The sequence below is a fragment of the Lolium perenne genome, chromosome 6 (assembly GCF_019359855.2).
Source record: "Lolium perenne isolate Kyuss_39 chromosome 6, Kyuss_2.0, whole genome shotgun sequence".
Taxonomy (NCBI): Eukaryota; Viridiplantae; Streptophyta; class Magnoliopsida; order Poales; family Poaceae; genus Lolium; species Lolium perenne.
Window position 1 is genome coordinate 157202955 of NC_067249.2, and position 14858 is coordinate 157217812.

Here is a 14858-nt window from a genome sequence, read left to right on the forward strand (position 1 = left end):
CCCCAAAAGTAACATCATATCATCTGACCACAAAGAAACAAGCTTGCACGCTCGGGAAAAACAAAGCATTCAAACTAATTGTGGCAACTGGACAAAGCTGTAGATTACGGCAGTGGTCGAGGGGAGACCCGGTAAGCATACCCACGTGTGGTTAGAGCGCCCAGTCTCGGAACAGATAACAGGAACTCGGGTCCTAAGTTATTTAGGAAACACAAGTGAGCCATCATAAAACGATCAGCTGACCCATCGATGCCTCCGCTAAACAAATATCAACAACTAGAGTAACCATGATTCTTCCCAACATATAACCCGATAAGATAACAATAACGAAACAAGATATAAACAGCACTAGCATGCACTACGACTCGCAAGGCAGACCCGAAACCAAACAATAGCTGTAGGTGGTTGGTGGAGGCAATATAGGCTGCTTGAGGTAACAAGTGGAAGGGACACGTGACAAGAACGCAACTTAAAGCTAGCACGAGGGAGAAGGCAAAATAAAATAGGTGAGCGACTCCTGCAGGGACAGGAGTATAGGGGAAATGCTTGCCTGTTAAAGCTTGCCGAGGAACATCCGGAGAACTCGTCGGATCTCACCACACCACTTCACGATCCTATCCGGGAAGAAGCAAATGCTGGAACACACAACGTATGCAAATCTTACTAATACGGATAAAGAAGATCCAGCATGATCAAGATATGGTACGCATGCATGACATGGCAATTATGATGCGATGCAACTTATCCATATTAATCGGAGTCGGAACCCCGGACACACAAATTAGGTTGGAGTTGCATTTTCTATCGTCAAATTTAAGGGTGGATTAGCATAGCAAACATGGCAGGGGTGAGCTACATCAAAGTTAAATGGAACCGGGACAACATTTATATAGTATCCCACATATTCCATATGTTACATATTAGGTGATAATGCAAACTACCACGAAATTTTTTGATGCATGGTGCAACAGCAAGCATGGATGGCATATTCATGTTCCTCATATTTTTCTGATCAATTTTCATATATAACACTTTGCATTTGGAAATATGGTTTAGAAAATATGATTCAAACCATTTTGCAAAAGAATGGAACAAATAAAATGGAGAAGAGGATCTGGGCGTGTTGGGCTGCTACCTGCCGCGCTGGGCGAGGACAAGCTGGCGGCCTAAGGGCTGATGGTCGCGCTTGCGTTGGGCCGCGCCGGGAAGGAAACTGGGCTGAGGCCCGTCTGCCGATCTGGAACACAAAAAGGATTGTGGCTTAATTAGCCTATCCCAGGAATTGAACACAGGACCTCATGATGAGGAACAGGGAACGAACCAACTGGGCTAGATGCTGATGTTGATTTGGATATGAAGCTGAGCAAAATCAAGCGCCTCCATTCGCAAGATCTGAAACAAAAGGAAGAAAAAGGATGGAATAAATTGGCCACCATGAGGGTTTGAACACGGGATGTCTGGATAGGCTGGTAGGGGACGAACCACTGCGCTGCTGCACCGTTTTTGAAGTGGGTGACCTGCACGACAACTTGATGGAGACACGAGCGGAGCTCGGGATGGAGAGGCCATGGACGACGGGCTCAGGCGAGCACCGATCTGGGGCATGCGGACGAACCGGGGCGAGGGAGAGGGCGTCGAAGGTGCGCCTGGGTGCAAGGAACATGATGGAGGTTACGAGAAGGCCGGAGAGGAACCATGGGTGACGGAATTGACGAAACCCACCGGCTGTTGGAGTTGGGTATCGGCGATCTTGAGCTCGATTAACGGGGTCTTGGCTCGATTCCTTGCATGAGGATGGAGAGGACGACGCGGCGCATCTTCTGGTGGCTTTGGCTCGGCGAGGGGTGGCCTCGAGCGGCGGCGCCATGGTGAGGTCGATGGTGGCAGTGGGTTTCCTCCAGTCTCTGTTTCTGTTCATGGGAGGGAAGAAGAAAAGGGGAAGAGAGATTGGTGGCGGCGCGAGAGGGAGGAGGGGTCTAGGGTTTGCTGCTTTGGGCAAGGGGAATAAAAGGGGAGAGGGAGTAGGTGGGAGCCATGGGCATCGACAGCGACTGGGGAAGAAAAGTTGAGCACGAGCCCTTCGTGCTCTCTCTCCGGGAAGAAAACGACATGGAAGACAGAGAAAAGTGAAGGGGTACGGGCCACCTATGGGCTTGGGAGGTGGGCTGGAAGGGGAGCAGACTGGGCCGCCGATGAGAAGGAGAGGTGGGCTGCTGGGGGAAGATAGAAAAGAAAGGGGCCAGAGATAGAGGCCAGGGGAGAGGAGCCCAAAGAAGAAGGGTTAGGTTTTTCTTTTATTTGGAAAACCCATTTGCATATAAATTCAATTCTGTTTTGTATATTGAGGAAAGAGTGAGATTCAAAAACTAGTTTACAAAATATTTAGTTTATTTGTAACCAAAACAAAACACATTATATTTCCAAAACTTAATTGTTTTTAAAATGCTTAATTACAAAATAGTGAGTAAGAGAGGAGTTAGGGTTTTATTTTAAAATAAGAAGATAAAGGGGGATGGTTTATTATAGGACCATATGAGAAGGAAAAACTGAAATAGAGTTTATAAAAATAATTTTGTTTTGTTAAAACATGAATGAGATGATGCATGATGACATGATGATGCATAAAAAGAAAAGAACAAGCAAAACTAATAGATGGTCCTACCCTGGGCCGTTACAATCGACACCACTAACAAGGAACCTCGCCCCGAGGTTCCACGCCATGGTACGGGGGAGAGAGGTGAACTATCGGATCTTCAGGCGACGTGTCGATCTTCTCGACACCACTAACAAGAACTGTTGCTCCATGCTGATCGGTCGACACCACTAACAAGAAGTCGTTGTTCCGATGTCGATGATGCGCTTCTGTCGGGATCCACCGAAGATCGGACCTAATAGGTGAGGGGCAAAGATCGTCCAACCCGCGTTGAAACCTAAGACTCAGAAACACAGATAAGAGAGAAGACCCAAAACTCGCATAGATAAGAGGAGTAAGAATATAGGTAAGGAGAAAATTCAGAGCTAATGAGATCTATCCAACGAATTGTCAGAAAATAGGTTTTGATGCTAGACACAACAACGTCCGTTGGCAAGGTTATCCTAAAGGCTGGACTAGTGGGGTACCGTCAACCTGAGGCTCTGATACCAACTTGTGACGCCCCAGCTTGAAAGAGAACTATTCCAGTGGAAATAATTATTTGGTTCCTGTGCACTTCAAACAAACACGCACGGTGCATAGGGTACAAGGGTGAAATACAGCATATAGTATCACAACAATAACGTCTATGACACAAAAGATGGAAATAAGTTATATAGCAACGCTCTAGTGAGCAAGATAGCAAATGACACTCGTAGGATACATATCCCAACAATACATCATACATCACGCGGAAGCGAATATAGCGTCTGAGTACAGACAAGATGCAAATGGGCATAAGATGCCAAGAACATAAATCAGACGATGCCCATATCCACGGATCTCAGGTCGCTGCTAAGGAACTCTCACTGCGGACCGGAAACATCCTCATCATCATACTCCACGTAGTATCCTCCTGTCGGATACTCGCAAGGAAACGTACCTGCAAGTCGGGCCAACGGTTGCCGAAAGATAGATAGAAAGCAGAGCGTGAGTACCAAAGCACGTGTACTCAGCGAGACTAGAACTAGGCTATGCTCGCCGGGCTATATGATGGGTTTAGCGGCAGCAAAACTTGTACCTTATAGAGACACACTACAACTTCCGTCTATTTAGAGAAGGTAAGAGAGCGCATAGAAGGATCCAACTATATACTACAACAAGCATAACCCTGCCAAATACACATATCCCCTTCAACAAGGCGAAGAGGCAATGTAAAAGGCACTCAACGGTTGACAAGTTTTATTAGATATTGGTTGTAGTAATGTTATATTACTACGCAAGTTATTAGCAAATTATTAGCAACAAGTATAAGGTGTAAGTTGTTCTATGATCAAGCCATACAATTCCAAGTCGTCCATAACCGCGGACACGGCTTATCGATAAGATGTACACCCTGCAGGGGTTGCCCAAATGTAACCATACGCACGCTCGACCCTGGTGTCAAAACCAGAGGCTCACGACAAGACCATTCCCAAAGCTACAAGCAAGTTTATTGGGAGCCACCCAACTAAGCTACCCGTGACGAAGTTCGGCCGTACTCCGATACGGACCCAGAAGTTTGTGCCAACGGCTAAGCTAAGTGTGAACAACCTGCCTTCGCTAATCGTTCCACGAGAGATACAGTACATAATATAAACACCCGAAGGCAACAGGAAGTAAATCGTGCATATCGTGCATATGAGCAAATAAAACCAAGGTTGTGGCTCCCGCTAAACAGACTCGAGGTAAGGTAGTAGGTGATGGAGGTCCCACTCCCCCACGTACGGGTAGAGCGCTCAGTCTCGGAACAGATAACAAGAACTCGGATCCTAGGGGACACTAGTGGTCGACAAAGGTGTCTCGCACCGGTGCCTCTGCATTAAGTATTATCCCACCTTAATTTTAGTTGCAATAATATCATGATTAACTTCACCAACATTATCGACAGATAAGACATGTAACAACCCCAACATATCTCGATAATATATCGAGATAAACAACAAGACCCTAAGCACGCCTACGACTCGCAAGGCTTATCAAACATCAAACAACAGCTGATAGGTAATGGAAAGGAAACACGGCTCATTATGGTAACAAGTGGAAATAGGATACGTGACTCGAAAGAATCGCAATATAAGGGTAGCAATAGATAGCAAGAGCTGAAATGTAAAATAGGTGAAGGAGGGAGGGCTCGCCTGCAGGATCAGCGGTAGTGGCACAAGCGATATCCTCCTCGGGGTAGCACGCAAACTCCTCGTGGCACTCCTCGGTACCGGCGTCTATCGCGAAGAAGCAAATCACATACAGAGAAATAAAGTGCGCAAATCAATATAAGAAGTGCAATGCGCAATATGATGCATGGCATGTGATATGCAAGGGGTTCATGCTTGGCAAAATTAAGTGGGGCATCTAAATAGCAAGATATAAGAGTAAACCCTCACATAACATTTAATCTGATTAGTAATTTCCATTTGGTCGAGACATGGAATGGTCAATGATGCATGACAATTTAATATTCAGATTCCTTGCATTTTTCTAATACAATGTGATATAAAATTGGTTGCCTTTGGAATTATAGAACTGAAGTTATGCAGTTTCCAAGTTTTAATTGTACAGCCCCAGGAGTAGGAAAACCTAGAGCGCGCAGGTAAGAGGGGTTTATGTGCATGAGGTCACTACAAAGGACCGTGAGGTCGCCTCGCATTCCCAAGCATATGGGTAGGCCAAGCAACAGCTCGACACGCCCATGCACACAACACCCACCTCAAAGGCTCACGGTAGGCTTTCCAAGCCTGAGTGCTTCACCTTCCTGTGCACTTCACACATACACACACTGTGCACAGGATACGAGGGTAGAATACAGCTTGAATATCACAACATGACTATGTATGACACAAAAGATGGAAAATAAGGTTCATATATATAGCAACGCTCTAATGAGCAAGATCCAAATGACACTCAGAGGACACATGTCCCAACATTACATCATACATAAGATAGCCAAATAGTGCAGGTGCAGGACAAGAACCAAATGGGACTAAGAGTCCTGAAGATAATCAAGCGGGATTCCATAACCAACGAGGCCACGAGGCGCCTTAGGAACGATCACCTTTCATAGCGAAGTCGTCGTCCGTGAACTCGACAAAGTAGCCACCTGCGTCTTGCTCATCATCTGTCGTACTGTTTGTCGAAAAGCGGGTTCGGAAAAAGAGGGAGAAAAACGAGGGTAAGTACCAATGGCACGTACTTGCGAGGCAAGACCGGCTATGCTCGGCGGTGGGCGGTGTAAACTTCGCCCGGCTATATGTGGAGTTTAGCGGCAGCAAAGCACTAACCAATAGAGACACGCTACAACTTCCGTCTAATAGATAAGGTGAGAGAGCGCATAATCTAGCAGTTCTATACTCTGCAAACATAACCCAGCCAATGCGACCCCCCTTCGCCAAGAGGTATTGCAAAGGCACACACAAATTTGAAAGAGTTTTATCAGCAAATTATTAACAACAGGAAAATAAGGTGTAAGTTGTTCTATGATCGAGTTAAACATCTCCAAGTCGTCCATAACCGCGGACACGGCTTATCGATAAGATTTCACCCTGCAGGGATGCACTCTTTGTACCCATACACGCATGTCCGAGCTCCACAAGCAAGGGTTTTGAGAAAACTTGCCGGCGAAACCTCGCATCACAACCCCTACCTTCGCCACAGACCAAGTCCAAGAAGCCACCTATCTAGGTTAAATCCGTTTCGAGCCGATCGGAACTCCGACGCGGACCTAGGCACATTTGCGAGAACGGCTTTCGGATGGAAACGGTGCCGCGAGGATGAAACCATCCTCAGCAATACGTGCCGCGCCTACGAGCGTGCAAGAGATAACAGGGTTACAAGGCACAAACGGCTTCCCCAAAAGTAACACCATAACATCTGACCACAAAGAAACAAGCTTGCACGCTCGGGGGAAACAAAACGTTACAAATCTAATTGTGGCACTTGGACAGTAGAAGCAGTTCCGGTAATAGGTCGAGGGGGGCCCCAGTGAAACCTCCCACGTGTGGTTAGTGCGCTCAGTCTTGGATCAGAAAACAAGAACTCGTCCTAATATGAAATTGGACACAAGTGAGCCATGGTAAAACCAAAATATACAGCTGACCCACCGATGCCTCTTCTTATCCATTTTAATATTAACATTAGGGTGAGCCATGAATATCTCCAACAACAGATATAGCAAGTAAACAACTACCCAACAAGATATCCCGAACATTTCGAGATATCAACAGAACCCTAAACTCGCCTACGACTCGCAAAGCTGGCAAACAACAAACAATGGGTAGGGCGAGGAGGTGTAATTCGGTAATATAGGACAACAGGTGGAATAGGACACGTGACACAACAGAATCGCAACATAGGGATAGCAATAGATCAAAAGAGCATGAAAATGTAAAATAGGTGAAGGGGTGGGCTACTTTGTCAAATCGGAAGAGGAAACACGAACGCGATCTTCAGGGGTGATGTAGAGGAACTCCTCGAACTGCTCGGTGCCGATGTCTACTCGAGAAGAACCAAATAGCACATACAAGGAAAGTAAATAGCACAATCAATACAAGTGATGCAATGCACAATATGATGCATGATGTGCAATAGGTTTCATGCATAGCAATTTAAGTGGGGCACTTGCAAACAACAAGAAAATAAGGAAGTAACCCTCACATAACATTTAGTTCTAATTGTAAATTTTAAAGGCCGAAACAGGGATGATGCCAATGATGCATGAAATGATGATATTTGAATTACTCATGTTTTTCTGATACAAATAGATATAAAATTTGTCCAAAATGGAGTTATGGAGTAGGAGTTATGAATTATGCCATATTAACCAATTTAATTCAGATTTTAATTATGTCCAATTTTTAATTATTCAAAAGCCAAAATAAACTTCATATTTGGAAAGTGCATGAAAATCTGAGCGACATAGATATCAAGTTTGCCAGAAAAGGATTTGTAGAAGACTAGTTTTGAACATTTGAACAAAAGGCAGGGGCAAAAACTGAATTTGGAAAAAGGGAGATTCTTCGGGCTTGAGCAATTTTTATTGAACCTGGGCTCTGCGCTCAACAGGATTCGAACTCAGGTTGGCAGGTTGAGGAGCAGAGGAACGAGCCAGTGTGCTAGTTCACGAGATTTGAAAGGATGTGGGTTTCTGTTAATGTATAGCGTGGAAATTGGTTAACTGAATTTCGGCAGCTGAGAACTGAAACGAGACAGCTGCTGTTTCCTGTAGATGGGTTTCTGCACGGTTTTTAAAGTGACGACAGCGAGAGATCTGAGCAGATCTATGCAAGGCTATGATGTAGTTGAGCAAGAAGAACATGCCAAGATTTGAATGGAACTGGAATGGTTCAGATTGGTGCACCGGAGTGGCGGTGATGCTCGCCGGAAAACAGATCAGCGACACGGCGACGAACTGCTAAAACTGTAACAGAAAAACTGGACGAAGTTCGGTTGAAGATGACGACGTCTACACTGCACCGTTTTGGGTGATTCAAAAACTGAGATGTAGCCTGAGATGTTGTGCATCTAGAGGTACAAAGATCTCGTGCTGGAGAGGCTTGTAACGGCGGGTAAAGCGACGGGAAGATGGTGCTGTGAGGAAACGAAAACTGGGTGTCTCATTTTCGTTTTCGGTTTCAAAACTTCCTCGATCTCGTTTTCCTCCTCGAACCAGCTGACAAGGACATGCAGGGGAGTGAGGAGGAGATGCTGCTCACCCTGAGGTTGGCGTTGGCGTGGGGGAGGCGCCGGAGAGGTGGCCGGAGACGAGGGAGACGAGATGGCCGCGGGGTAGACGGGCAGAAGGCGTTCTTGACGAGCTGGTCTTGGGGCTCCCTGCTCCGTGACGACGCCCAGGTCGTAGAGGAGGAAGAGAGGATGCCGTTCCACGGCTCAGGTGAGGTCGACGGAGGCCATGGTGTTGCGGTGGTGGCCGGCGAAGAGCTGCAGGTTGACGGCGGCGTGTGCAGTTTTGGCTTCGGTGGCTTGTCCAGAGAGCAAGGTGGCGGCGGCGGCTCAAGTGGTGGAGGAAGGAGGGGAGGGGTAGGGTTTTGCTGGCTCGATTTGGACGGGAGGAGGAAAGTGGGGCGCTGGTGGAGATGCTCACGCTGCAGATTTCTCCTGTACGGGAAGAAAAAGACCAGGTGGAGCTGGCCGTTTTTGGCTGGGCTGGTTCTGTAGGGATTAGATGGGTTTGTTTCTTTTTACATCTTTTATTCCTTTTCTTTCCCTGGTTTTATTTGAACCATTGGAAAATAAGTTTGGATTTGAAACAAAGATAGAGACAAGTGAGAGGAATAGTTTCAATATAAATATTTTTATTTAGAAACAAGACAAAACATTTTAAACATTCCAAAAACATTCTTAAGTTGATTAATTGCAAAGTAAGATATTAAAGAGAGGGGTTTAATATCAACCCACATATACTAGAAAATTTGGCATGACCCTTTTGAAAAAGGTCAAGTGGTAGGAATAGGTTTAGGCTTTGGATTTTCTTGTAACATCACAAGTGGTGAGATGAAACAAGAGAGAGAAGGAGGAAGAACAAACCCATAACATAAAGAGCAACAAAACCAAATGCAATTTATTTAAAAACCAAAGGTGACATGATATGACATGCATGATGCAAAGATGATGCATAAACATGGAAAGTAAAGATGGTAGCTCACTTGGGATGTTACAAACGCCCCCCCTTGAAGGAATCGCGCCCCGAGATTCTCAGGAAGAAGAGAAGAAGGTAGGGTACTCGGAACGGAGTTGATCTTCACGTTCCCAGGTTGCTTCTTTATCGGAATGGTGCGACCACTGCACCTTGAGGAACTTGACAGATTTGTTGCGAGTTCGACGTTCAGCTTCATCAAGAATCCGAACAGGATGTTCTTTGTATGAGAGATCTTCTTGGAGGTCAATGGACTCGTGATCAACTGCACGGTCCGGATCTTTGAAGCACTTCTTGAGCTGTGACACGTGAAAGACATCGTGCACTTTTGAGAGCTTCTCAGGGAGTTCAAGGAGGTAAGCGACTTCACCACGCTTTGCTAGAACTTTGAAGGGACCAATGTATCTTGGCGCCAGCTTGCCTTTGATACCAAAACGATGAGTGCCCCTCATAGGAGTAACACGAAGGTAGGCTTGATCACCAGGATGATATATCATATCACGGTGCTTGCTATCATAATAGCTTTTCTGCCGAGATTGTGCTATCTTGAGATTGTCACGAATGATTCGCACCTTTTCTTCAGCCTCATTGATGACATCGGGGCCAAAGATTTGCCTTTCACCGGTTTCAGACCAGTTTAGAGGTGTTCTGCATTTGCGACCATAGAGAGCTTCGAAAGGTGCCATGCCCAAACTGGCTTGATAGCTGCTGTTGTTGTAAGAGAACTCGAGCGAATGGAAGGCATTCTTCCCATTTCATGCCGAAGGAGATAACACGAGGCACGGAGCATGTCCTCGAGAATCGATTGACTCTTTCGACTTGCCCACTCGTTTGCGGATGGTAAGTTTGTCTTTGAAGAAGCAGATTAGTTCCCATAGCTTTCTGAAAGCTTGCCCAAAACCTGGAAGTGAAGATGCTTCCGCGATCAGAGCTTATTTCCAAGGGAACACCATGAAGAGAAACAATCTTTGCAGTGTAGAGCTCAGCCAACTGACTAGCAGATATTGTTTCTTTGATAGGAAGGAAGTGAGCAACCTTGGAAAGACGGTCGATCACTACAAAGATAGCATCATTGCCTTTGCGAGACTTTGGAAAACCAGTTATGAAGTCCATCTCAATCTTATCCCATTTCCACTCAGGAATCTTCAGGGGTTGGAGGACACCGGCAGGTCTCTGATGTTCTGCTTTAACACGGCGACAGACATCACACTCTGAGACATAGCGAGCAATATCACTTTTCATCCTAGTCCACCAATAGGTAGACTTGATGTCGAGATACATCTTTGTGCTGCCAGGATGGATAGAAAGAGGAGTGTCATGAGCTTCTTTGAGAATGAGGCTTCTCAGGTTTGAATCCTTTGGAACAACGATTCGACCTTGGAAGAAGAGAGTTCCTTGATCATCGATAGAGAAGGACTTGTACTTGGGCTTGTGCATGTTCTCTTTGATGTTTTTGATACAACCATCTCTTAACTGTCCGGTTCGTATCTTATCTTCAAGAGTTTGCGTGATCACCAAGTTTGCAAGGTAGCCTTGGGGAACAAGCTCAAGATTCAATTTCCTGAATTCTTCATAAAGAGCAGGTTGACTTTCTTGAATCATGAGGTTGTTGCAATAGGACTTGCGACTAAGGGCGTCAGCCATGACATTAGCTTTGCACAGGTGTAGGCGATAGACAGATCAAAGTCCTTGATGGTTTCCATCCATCTCGTTTGACGGAGGTTCAAGTTGGGTTGTGTGAAGATGTATTTGAGACTCTTGTGGTCGGTGAAGATCTCACATTTGTTGCCCAACAAGTATTGGCGCCATGTTATTAAAGCATGTAACACGGCTGCAAGCTCGAGATCATGTGTGGGATAGTTGAGTTCATGCTTTTTGAACTGACGAGAAGCATATGCCACAACTTGACGTTCTTGCATGAGGACAGCGCCTAGCCCATGAAGAGAGGCATCACAGAATATCTGGAAAGGTTTAGAAGTATCTGGAAGAACAAGGACAGGTGTGGAAGTGAGCTTCTGCTTGAGGAGGTCAAAGCTTTCTTGACATTGAGGAGACCAAAGGAACTTCTTGTCTTTCTTCAGGAGATCGGTAAGAGGCTTGGCGATCTTGGAGAAATTCTCAACAAAGCGGCGGCAGTAACTTGCCAAACCGAGGAAGCTTCTCACTTGCTTGACATTCTTCGGAGGAAGCCATTCAACGATTGCCTTCACTGTTTCAGGGTTGACAGCAATGCCTTTTCCCGAAATGACATGGCCAAGATAGACAACTTGAGGAAGCCAGAATTCGCATTTGGAGAACTTGGCATAGAGGCGATGTTCACGAAGCTTCATGAGGATGAGGCGAAGATGCTCTTCATGCTCCTCATTGGACTTGGAGTAGACAAGGATATCATCAAGATAGACCACCACAAACTTGTCGAGGTACTCCATGAAAATGTAGTTCATCAACCGAGAGAAAGTGGCAGGAGCATTAGTGAGGCCAAAGGACATGACGGTGTATTCATAGAGACCATAACGAGTTTTGAAGGCTGTCTTGGGTACATCCTCCTTGCGGATTTTGATTTGGTGATAACCACTTCTCAAATCCATCTTAGAGAACACAGTTGCACCCGCAAGCTGATCAAAGAGTTCATTGATGCGAGGAAGAGGATATGTATTCTTGATCGTTTTCTCATTGAGAGGGCGGTAGTCAACCACCAACCGATCAGTTTTATCCTTTTTCTTGACGAAGATGGTAGGACATCCCCATGGAGAAGTGCTTGGCTGAATGAAACCAAGTTTTTGCAACTCATCAAGCTGCTTCTTGAGTTCAGCCAACTCATTTGGACCCATTTTGTATGGTCTCTTTGAGATAGGAGCTGTTCCAGGCTCTAGTTCAATGACGAACTCAACAGCCCTGTCAGGTGGCATACCTGGAAGTTCTTCCGGAAAGACGTCAGGAAAGTCGCAAACCACCGGTATAGATTCAAGCTCCGGAAGAGAGCTAGGATTCAAAGCGAAGAGCTGAACGGAAGGTGTCTCAGAAGGTGAATAGACTATGTAGCCTGTCGAAGTAGGAAGGGAAACTGAATGCTTGGCACAATCAATTACAGCTTTGTTGGCCTTCAACCAATCCATGCCGAGAATGACATCAATGTCTGAATTGCCGAGAGCTATGAGTGAAGCAAGAAACATACGGCTTCCGATGAGAATTTGATTCCCATGGCTTATCTTGGAAACTGTCATCTGCGCTCCCGGGGAGTTCACCATGAGTTTATTGGGCAAAGGAACCAAAGGCAAACCATGAGATAGAGCAAACTTTTGAGAGACAAAGGAAAGTGCTGCTCCGGTATCAAACAGAACTTTTGCTGGGATCGAGTTCACAGGAAGAACACCAAGCACGATGTCAGGTGCCCTTTTTGCTTGGACAGCTGTGACATTGTTCACCCATACACTTCTCGTACCAGGCTTATTGTTATAGTTGAAAGCCTTTGACGGAGCAGGAACACGAACCATCGCCTTTGTTGGAGGGCAAGGTTGTATTGGAGGATGCTTGTTTTGGGGACAGTGAATTGAAATATGTCCCGGATCACCGCACTTGAAACATGCTCTTGAGGAAGGATTAGGACCCATTGGTCTTGCTAGAACTTCAGAACTAGGCCTTTGTTGAGCATCAACACGGTGACTTTGCTTAGCTTGACTGCCAGACCTTTGATGAACTTGAGAGGCCCTTGGAACAACAACATGGGTGGGAGGGCGGGAAACAAAACCACTCGGTTCAAGCATGTAGGTGGGTTGTGCAGGAGCAGCATAAGGAACCCAAATCCTACGTTTCCGAGGAGGCATAGCAGTTGCTGAGGAAGAAGCTGCTTCACGAGAGCGCTTACGAGACTCTTCTAGCATTGCACGACCATACTCTTCTTGGAGCGCTGTGTTAACGAGCTCCTCGAAGGTATTGCACTTGACCAAGAGTATAGCATACTTGATCTCTGGGTTCAGGCCTTTGCGAAACATGGCTTGCTTTTTGGCATCCGTAGATACCTCATCTCCAGCATAACGAGCCAGTTTTAAGAAAGCATCTCTATAAGCCAGACACGGTGTTGCGCCTTGAGACAAATTGCGAGAACTCTTCTCGCTTTCTCTCCATGATCTTTGTCGGGGATGTGATGACGCTTGAAGAGCAGCTGAAACTCATCCCAGGTAATGATTGCATCTGGTGCTTTCATCAGCAGATAATTGTCCCACCATGCGGCTGAGACTCCACGAAGAAGATATGTCACATAAGGAACACGGTCCTCATCAGCCACATGTGACACACTGATAGTCTTGTTCATCTCGCGTAACCAATCATCAGCATCAATTGGCTCTGCGGTGACATCAAAAGTGCGCGGGTTGAGCTGGAGAAACTCCTGAATAGTGACACGTGCATTGCCACCATTGATTCTGTCTTGGCTTATCTGCATCTGATTTAGGACATGCGCCATTTTAACCAGAGCTTGGTCCACTTCAAGTGGAGGATCATCTTCACCACTCTCCATTCTGAGTAAGGACACCAAGGTTAGCACAATCATGGATAGTAAAAACCCAATATTAGTGCTTAACGAGAACTTCAGAAGATAACAACATGACATAGCTATCATCAATGTACAAGAATTCAAGCACACGAGAGCTAGCCATAACATGTAGAAGGTTAGGCGATAGCAACAAGAATATTTCACAAATCTCGCAAGATAGTGATATGTAGCTATACAGAAGTTTAGCATTAACAAGTGTCAATAACTTGGGTCGTGTTGACACTAGTTATGTATATTGGAGGAGAACAACAAGGTAAAAGCTTGACGAAACAACTCCGGAGAAGGAAGGTTGATGTATGCACCGGAACAAAGAAGTGGTCGAGATAACATCAAAACAACGGAGAGAGCATGTTGGCATGAAAATACCAACATTGCAAAGGAACAGATTATATGGTGGAGATTGATAGCAGATGATATTGAAGCAACCATAGTACAGAAAATTTTCAAAAACACTTTTCCCTATGGCACTATGGTTTCCCCCAAACACGTCCAAACCTAGGTGAAACAAGATAAGAATAGAGTAAAATCGTTGCACTTCCTTACCAGAGGGTGGGTGGGTGGGGTAAGAAATAAAATGAATTCCTACTCTCGCGCACAATTTTTCCTATGTAGCTACTAAAATATGAGTTTCTAGACACAACTTCGTCCGCTGCAAGGGCTCCTAAAGGCAGTCCTGCTCTGATACCAAGTCTGTATGCCCCAGGAGTAGGAAAACCTAGAGCGCGCAGGTAAGAGGGGTTTATGTGCATGAGGTCACTACAAAGGACCGTGAGGTCGCCTCGCATTCCCAAGCATATGGGTAGGCCAAGCAACAGCTCGACACGCCCATGCACACAACACCCACCTCAAAGGCTCACGGTAGGCTTTCGAAGCCTGAGTGCTTCACCTTCCTGTGCACTTCACACATACACACACTGTGCACAGGATACGAGGGTAGAATACAGCTTGAATATCACAACATGACTATGTATGACACAAAAGATGGA

The 14858-nt window shown here is 45.8% G+C and overlaps 1 long non-coding RNA gene across 2 annotated transcripts; it reads right to left on the reverse strand.

Moving 5' to 3' along the window:
• Window positions 1-6741: 6741 nt before the first annotated feature.
• Window positions 6742-10022, reverse strand: LOC139832822 (uncharacterized). Of its 2 annotated transcripts, none has more exons than XR_011747371.1 (2): window positions 9331-10022; window positions 6742-7159 (listed from the first exon to the last, which is right to left on the reverse strand). It is a non-coding gene; the product is annotated as an uncharacterized lncRNA (long non-coding RNA). The 2 variants fall into 2 exon arrangements; XR_011747370.1 differs by lacking the exon at window positions 9331-10022 and adding an exon at window positions 8380-9322.
• Between the last annotated feature and the right edge of the window lie 4836 nt (window positions 10023-14858).